The sequence below is a fragment of the Vulpes vulpes genome, chromosome 13, assembly GCF_048418805.1.
Source record: "Vulpes vulpes isolate BD-2025 chromosome 13, VulVul3, whole genome shotgun sequence".
NCBI lineage: Eukaryota > Metazoa > Chordata > Mammalia > Carnivora > Canidae > Vulpes > Vulpes vulpes.
In genome coordinates, this window is record NC_132792.1 from 28,204,585 (window position 1) to 28,212,100 (window position 7,516).

Consider the following 7,516-nt stretch of genomic DNA (forward strand, 5'->3'; position numbering starts at 1 on the left):
ATATTAATGGTTTATGTAAGATTATATTAAGGGTAGACTCCTTCACAAATGGCAATGAAATGTTCCCAATTCCCCTATTGCTTTATTCTTAAGTCTGGGCCAGATATTTGCAATCAACTTCTGCTGTGTATGTGCATTTTCTCCTTAGTTAAATTTAGGGTTCTCTAAGAACCTTGCTTACATAAATATAGGGAAATAGTTAAAAGTAGGGATTTTGAAGTCAGATCTGGGTCTGAATCCTTGAAGCTCAATTTGCTGGATAACCATCAACACAGTCATTGTGAACCTCAGTTTTCTTACTGATGAAAAATGAATGAAAGCACAACAACTCAGAGTTGTTATAAATCAAATATGATAGTCTATATAAATCACCTAGTGTAGTGGTTCCCAAGTGTATGCACACTGGGTTTTCCTGAGGAGCTTGGTATAAACCATTAATATAATCTTACAAAATCAATAAGGATTCCTGATCAAGTTTTCACTGTCATGTATCATGGAATTAACTTGGTAGATTATACACTGGAGCTTGTTATGTGCTTTATTCTTTTCCAGTCTTTGCAGTAGTTAAATAAAGTCTAAGCCACTAGTAATAATCCTAAGAGGCAAACACTATATAATCCCCAATTTCCAGATGATAAATGAGTTTGTAGATATTTAAAAACATAATCAAGGTAATGTAATTATTACAAAGTAGAATCAATATTTAAACCCAGTTTGCCTGAATCCAAAGCCAAGCCCTCAGTTGTAATGCTATCCAGCCCCAAGCAAATTTCCTATCCAGAACTTTCCCAATCCAATTGAGGTATGGCATATTGACAATCTCAGTTTTGGGGGAAAAAGAAACACACATACACACAAACCCTCCTGAATTGAGAGTAAGCCTTCAAAAAAATCATAGAAACAACTGCTTTGTCTCAAGCAAATGATCAGACTGAAAGCATAGTCAAACTACTGAGGATTGTTGCAGGAAATTGGACAATAAGGTTAGGTATGTTTCTCATCAATAAACATATTCCATGTTAGACAATAATTTTTAAAAAAATTTTTAGACAATAATTCTTAGTCATGCCAAATTTTTATTTTTTTTTAAGATTCATTTATCTTTTTGAGAGAGAGAGTGTGTGTGACATGAGGTGGGGGAGACATAGAGGGAAGAGAGAATCTCAAGAGACTCCCCACTGAGCTCAGAGCTGGATGCAGGGGTGGTCCCACCACTCTGAGATCATGACCTGAGCCAAAACTAACAGTTTCAACTGACTGAGCCACCCAAGCACCCCAGTCCTGCTGAATTTTTAAATAGAATTTTGCGGGATACCTGGGTGGCTCAGCGGTTGAGCATCTGCCTTTGGCCCAGGGTGTGATCCCGGGAGTCCCAGGATTGAGTCCCACATCGGGCTCCCTGCATGGAGCCTGCCTATGTCTTTGCCTCTCTCTGTGTGTCTCTCATGAATAAATAAATAAATATTTTTTTTAAAAAGACTTTTTCATGAAAACTCACTCCAGCTCCTTCTAAATGGATCAAGGACTCAAAAGACAAACATGTCTTTTGCTAGTTATATACTCAGCACTTACTTTTCACTTATCTATGCTACAATAGTTAGCTTTTATCAAGAACCGGATTGATACAAATTTCAGCCACAATAATTGAAACATAGTCTGTGTTCAATAAAGTCCAAGTTCCAAATGAAATGATAAAGCATGTGAGCATATCCTTCACAGAACCATCTGAACTGGATTTTTTACTCTAGCTTCTCAGTACAGACTAGAATAACTGTGAGATTTTTAAAAAACAAAAAAATCCCCATAAAACAGCTATTCTCTGTTATGACACCTGGGTTGTCTGGGTATCCAAATGAAGAGAAAGAACAAAATTAGAGGACAAATATGGTCTGATTTCAAGACTTATTATAAAACTACAGTACTTAAGACAGTGATGTATTGGCATAAAGGCAGACAATGGAACAAAATAGAGAGCCCAGATACAGCCCCACACATGTCTAGACAACTGATTTTTGACATAAGTACAAAGGCAATTCACTGAAGAAAAAGTAATGTTTTCAACAAATGGTGTTGGAATATTTGTGTATCCATATACAAAAAAAAAAAAAAGAATTTCAATCCATACCTCTTACCACATACAAAAATCAACTCAAAATGGGTCATAGATTTAATGTAAAAATCTGAAACTATAGAATTTCTGAAAAACAACATGAAAGAAAATCTTTGAGACCTTGGGTTTAGACAAATATTTCTTAAATACAACATCAAAGACATAATCAATAAGAGAAAAAAAACATAAATTGTATTTCATCAAAATTTGAAAGTTCAGTTCTTCAAAAGATCCTATAAAAGAATGAAAAGACAATCCACAGATTGGAGAAAACATTTGCAAACTGTTGATCTAATATAGAACTTGTATCCAGAATATATAGCGGACTTTCCAAACTCAATAATAAGAAAACAACTCTTTTTTTTTTTTTTTCAGGGAGCAAGTGGTTTGAACAGACATCTCACCAAAAAGGGATATGGATAACAAATAAGCATGCAAAAGGATGCCCAGTGTCACTTGTCGTTAGGTAAATGTAAAGTCAAACTGCAATGAGATACCACTACACATCTAACAGAATAGCTAAAATTAAAATAACTGACCATATCAAGTATTAGGAAGGATATGGAATTCTCATCCACTGTAGGTAGAAATAGAAGTGTTTCAGCCCTTTGGAAAAAAAAGCTGGACAGTTTCTTAAAAAATAAATACGCACCTACTACATGAGTTAGCCATTCCACTCAAGATATTTACCCAAGAGAAATGAAAATAGACAACCATAAAAAGATTTGAATACAAATATTCATAGCAGTTTTATCTACAATAGCCCCAAACTGGAAACAACCCAAATGTCCTTCAATCGGTGATTGGATAAGCAAATTATGATATATCTGTACTTTAGTAATAAAAAATAACAAGCTGTTATACATGCAGCATGGATAAATATCAGAATCTGAATAAAAGCAGCCAAGAAAAAAACAAATACATGCTGTATGATTCCATTTATATAAAATTGTAGAAAATGCGAACAAATACATAGTGACAAAAAGCAGAACAGTGGTTACCTAGACTAGGGGAGGGGAGGTAGGAGAGATTAGAAGATTAGAAAAAGACACAAGAAAACTTTTGAGCATAATAATTATGTTTATTACCTTAATTCGTGATGTGGTTTCAAAGGGGTATGCAAGTGTCAAAACTTAGAGATACGCTTTAAATATTTGTAGTTTTTTTATATTGATTTTATCCTCAATATATCTATTGAATATATACATTTTTTAAAAAATCTCTACTCTTCTTGTTTAAAGACTTCATTAGCTAAATATAAAAACATTACATATGATCATGATATTTTATTTTATAATTATTTCTTTTGATTACACGCCACAGTAATTTCTGAGAGGGTTAGGCTTCAGGTTTTGGTAATAAAAGATTACCTTTTTAAAAGCCTGTTTGACTTCTTAAAGACAGCACAAATATCTTAATTTATTGTCTGCAAGAGAATAAAAATTCCTTATACCTCAAAAAGAAATTAGTATCATGGATTAGAGAAACTTGTACAAAATTCTACAAAATGATTCCTTTTGAAATTCAAATATTGGCAAGCATATTCAATAGTTTGCAAATTTATCTCATGTATCCCAACCTATTTGTTAGCAGACAATTATGAGAGCATACTGCTGGTGAGAATATCCATTTTCATAACTAAAAATATATCTGCCACACTTAAGTATATTTAATTTCTGAGCATCAATTTCCTGAAGTTTTTGTTTATCTTTTTCTCCTTTCTTCTCCAAAGGTAAATGGCACAGCAGAATCTTTAGAGACAAAGTTGCATTTCAATAAGCTGGTTTTGGGATTTGTTCATGTCCTGTGCTTGCAGTTATTTATTGCTTTATAAAGGTTATAGGTAGGTAAATATAACTAAAGGTCAATGAACAGAACATTTTACAGAGCACCCCATTGGTTTAACATTACTAGAACTTCTAGCACCTAAAATTATCTTAAAGAATGAATATATTAGAATTATTAGAACTGAAATATTCATGACACATCCATATAGATAGGAATAGATAGCTTTTATATATATATATATATTTTTTTTTTTTTTAAAGTAATCTCTACACCTAATGTGGGGCTTGAACTTACAACCCTGAGATCAAGAGTTGCATGCTAAAGGGTGCCTGGATGGTTCCCTCAGTTAAGCATTTGACTCTTGACTGTTGATCTGGGCTCAGGTCATGATCTCAGGGTTGTAAAATTGAGACCCTGGTCAGACATGAGCTGGGTATGGAACCTGCTTAAGATTCCCTTTGTCCCTCCCCAAGCTCCAAAAGAGAGAGAGAGAGAGAGATTTGGATACTCTACTGATTTAGCTAGCCAGGCACCCTGGAATAGTAGATCTTTTGGGGTTTTTTTGTTGTTTTTAAGATTATTTATTTTGAGAGAGAGAAAGTGTGTGTGTGTGTGTGTGTGTGTGTGTGTGTGTGTGTGTGTGTGTGTCTGAGCAGGAGGAAGTGCAGAGGGAGAGGGAGGGACTCTCAAGCAGATTCCCCACTGAGTGGGGTGAGGCGGGGGTGCTCTGTCTCACAACCCTGAGATCATGACCTGAGCTGAACCCAAAAGTCCAATGCTCAACAGACTGAGCTGCCCAGGCACCTCAAATAGATGGTTTTTAAATGCCTATAGAGAAGATACCAGAACTTTGCTTTTATAATTTGTTTTGTGGTAACTTTGCCTTAAAGCCAGAACTAAAAGTAAATTCTCACTAATTCAGAATTTTGATGAATGACATATTAATAATTAACTTAATATACTAGTTAATAGGAGTTGTTCTATATAGTATACCTGGATTTCCAATTTATAAAAGAAATATATTATAATGAAATATAGTAAAATGAGGCCCTAGAATACCTAAAACCATCTTTAAAAAAAGAATAGAGTATGAGGCATCATTCTTCCTGATATTAGGGCCATTTAAATAGCTACAGTAATCAAGGCAGTAGAGTATTGGTGGAGGAAAAGATGGATAGACCAATGGACTAGAACAGAGAATCCAGGAAGAGATATACACTCTATCAATGTCAGTATCCTGCTTGTCATATTATACTATAGTTTGCACGATGTTACCACTGGGCAGAACTGGGAAATTGTGCGAGGGATTTCTCTATATTATTTCTCACAAGTGCATGTGAATCTACAATTAGCTCAAAACTATAAGGTTAGTTTTAAAAGACAGTAAAATATTATTGAACTGTTTTGTTTTAAAATGAAATACAGGATTTTACAATTCTTGGTGGTTTTTATTATAAAGAGGAGTTATCACATATAAATACTAGAAAAAATAACTCATTGTAAATTTTTAGTTAATTCAATTTTCGATAAATAGGCATTGACTGTACACAAGAATTGCAGTAATAAGACCTCTGAGTTCTGTAACCTTTTCCAGGTGTCAGGAAGATAAGCTATAAGCAACTTAACCCAAAAAGCTGCTGGCCTCCAGGCATGACCTAAGTCTAGGCCACCGGATTGGTTCTCAGGTAATGCAGTAAGAAAAGGATGTTCTCATCAGCACATCAGAATACTTAAATATTGCCTGTATTTATTTCACAATCTTGAAATATATAAGAAAGAATACATAAAATTAGAGTGCAACATTAAAATATTCATATGAGGTTATTTTTGCACAGTATGTTTGCAAGTAATCCAACCTATGATGTTAAAATAGATGCTATAATTGTGAAAGTTTGTTTTGTTTTGTTTCATTTTCCTAAAGCATGGTCTTTTCTAAGTTTTTAGAAGAGATTAACATTATAAGAGTGAGCTGGTAAAAATATAATATGTTTTGAATTAGATAAATGTTCAAACATAATGTCACAAGCTTTTAGAAGTATGTGAATTATTGAAAATGTTATAAAAATGCTTTATCCAAGAAAAATTGTAGGGACGCCTGGGTGGCTCAGTGGTTGAGCCTGCTTGCGGCTCAAGGCATGGTCCTGGAGTCCCAGGATGGAGTCCCATATCAGGCTCCCCTCTAGAAGTCTGCTTCTTCCTCTACTTGTGTCTCTGCCTCTCTCTGTGTGTCTCTCACTAATAAATAAAATCTTTTTTAAAAAATGGTAAAAATAAAAATCATGATTTTTTTTCCTGCATCCATTTCTACTATAACCATCTCGATTCATGCTCTTACCTCAAATGACTTGCCTGAATAATTTAAGTAGCCTTTAGTAATTTCTTTGCTCTGACCTATTCTCCTGTCCCACTCTCACTGTTCCTATAGTGAGAGTCCCTTATTTCTTTCTAATAAGAAATCTGCTTACCCTCTGTCTGCTTGAAATCCAATCATTGCTTCTGATTGCCTAAAACATAAAATCTAGAATTTGTTGGGCATTGAGGCCACGTAAAAGTAGGCCTAGCCTACGTGCCACTACTAAATATACATCTTGTACTCTATAGCAGCCACTGTTCTCTGTCTTCTCAGAACACATCATGCTTTTACTTATGTGGGCCCTTCCATCTAGAATGCCCCTCTTTGCCTCTGCCTGGTCAATGATCTCACTCATCTCTGAAGCTGTCCTCAATATCCTAAGGCAGTTCATCACTTCTACTTTTTTGCTCTCTGGGGATTTTATATGGAATAATAGTTACTATTTCTTGAGCGCTTACTAGGTACCAGGCACTGTGCCTAACTAAGCATCTTACAGACGTGATCTCATCTAATCTGCCCGGCAGCCCTATGAGGTCATGTGGCACTTTTCATGCTGTCTTCTCATTCATTGTTTTCATGTCCACATCCTCATGGGGAGAGTCCAGTCTCATTCATCTTATCTGAACCACCTCCCTATATAATGTCTGATCAAACCAGGTGCTCAGTAAATGTTGAGTGAGTGAACAATAGAATGAGTCAAATGAAATAAATAAATACAAAGAGTACCTTAAAAAGTAACTTGTTGGAACTGGCTTTACCATACATGTATGTGGCCAGAGCCCTGGAATACACTTCCTAATCCAAATATCTCTCTCCTTGCCCCTGGCATGCTGCCTGAAATCCTCATGATTCTCGAGAATTCCCTGTCTTTATTTTTTTTTATTCTTATTGCCACCAACCTAGATTGGATCCTGTCTGCCTCTTATTTGATCTATTCACCTATTTTTATATCTTCTCCTCTTTACTTACTACAGTCACTTTGGAAGAGATCGACTTTCCTAAAATACTCATCTGGTTATATATTTGCCTTGCTCAAAAACCTTACATTTTCTAGAAGGAATCCTTTTGCCTTTTGCCTAACTTTCAAAAAGCTCTACATTCTGGCTTCAACTTGATCGCATACTATGTTTTAAATCCTATGGTCCAATGGATCTGAAATAGTTGCCATACTCACCTCATGCTTTTGTTCATTATACCCTCTCCTCCTGAGTCCCTCTTTCCCTACATTATCTATAAAAAATATATCCCTTCCATAATGCTTTCCT

At 35.1% G+C, this 7,516-nt stretch overlaps 1 long non-coding RNA gene across 2 annotated transcripts in view; it reads left to right on the top strand.

Moving 5' to 3' along the window:
- LOC140595150 (uncharacterized) overlaps positions 1-3,029 on the top strand; it is a 137,990-nt gene extending 134,961 nt beyond the window's left edge. For both annotated transcript variants that reach the window (XR_011996545.1, XR_011996546.1), the window contains one exon: positions 2,486-3,029. This is a non-coding gene — a long non-coding RNA (uncharacterized lncRNA). The remainder of the gene's footprint in view (positions 1-2,485) is intronic.
- The last annotated feature ends 4,487 nt before the right edge of the window (positions 3,030-7,516 follow it).